The sequence below is a fragment of the Belonocnema kinseyi genome, chromosome 8 (assembly GCF_010883055.1).
Source record: "Belonocnema kinseyi isolate 2016_QV_RU_SX_M_011 chromosome 8, B_treatae_v1, whole genome shotgun sequence".
Classification (NCBI taxonomy): Eukaryota; Metazoa; Arthropoda; class Insecta; order Hymenoptera; family Cynipidae; genus Belonocnema; species Belonocnema kinseyi.
In genome coordinates, this window is record NC_046664.1 from 17,693,226 (window position 1) to 17,694,645 (window position 1,420).

The window sequence follows — 1,420 nt, forward strand, 5'->3', positions numbered from 1 at the left end:
AAAGATTTTTAAAAGACAAGCTTTTATTAAAATGCAAAAAAAAAATAATTTCGTGAGCAAAAATAGATGAAAATGGGTAAGGTGTATGTAATTTAAAATAAAGACATTGGAAGCAAAATATAAAGGATAATGTGTTCGTGCACATAAGCGATGTATTGAATATCAAATTCAACCAAATGACAGTATCTTTTTTAGAGGCGTTAGGAGAGATTCGTATAAGAAAAAAGAACAAAATTACAAGTGCATAGTAATGTGTAAAAGCTGCACTTACATAAATCAGGGCTAGAATTTTAATTTATGTAATTTACAGTAGTCCTGCAGTGTGAATTGTTAGCTTGTATTTACTTCCGTCATTCACTCTGCACATGTAGTAGATGAGTATCCGCAAGAGACGGTAGTGTTCATAATTTTTCACCAATTAATTAGAATAAATAGTTATACATAAGTGTAGGCGGAAAATACAGAAGTTTTAAAAATCGAAAATCGCTATCCTTGTAGGAATCCAATCAGGGATCCGGCTGGGTTCCAGCCAAATAGTCCAGGTTCAAGCCGGACGATGGGCGGGGAATCCGTCCGGGGTAAGGCTAAAAACGACACGGTAAACTGATCGGATCCTGGCTCCGAATACCAATCGGGATCCGGCCGGGTAATCTGGCTACAAAGCCGTTAAATATTTTTGCTTCAGGCGAGAAATTAGTAATTTGTTTTGTCTTCCAAGGCTCATCGTAAAGATTACGGTGAACTTTAAAACTCAAATCAAGTGAACTAATTCTGGCAAGAAAATTGGAGTAGAATTTCGACCCCTGATGATAGAATCTCGTAGCAATTTGGAAACCACGTGATCATTTTAGTTGAGGAAGAAAGAAAGGAAAAACTGTATAGATAACAGTAAATTTTGATTAAAAATAATAATTATACGATATACGTTCAATTATTTTTGAACTACCCTCGTGTGCATGTATGTATATCGTAAGTATCAATGCGCCCAGTCACAAGCCACGTCCCATTCCGTTTTGAAGTTCACCCTCACGAATGTAATTTTTTTTTGAACTAACAATAGGCTGCATGTAGGTTCAAAAACAATCACTATAAACTAACCGAAGTGCAGCCTATGTATTTTGTAAGTGTAGATGAATATTTTTGTTGTTGTTAAAATCATGTAAATAATGCGAGACGATTTAAAAAAAGAATATCGCAAGGATTTTAATTTATGCAGGAAATTTTTTTGGTAAACCTAAAAGCGGTCATTTGACATATCACATATATGTCAGATAAATATTTGCGTCAGATTAATTTTATCGTTCGTCGAATAATTTTTATCTTTCGTTGGATAAACGTGCGGCAGCGTTTTTTTCTAATTTAAAGATAAACTTCATTACTGGGGTTTACTGCTATGTTAAAAGAATCATATAGTTCACTA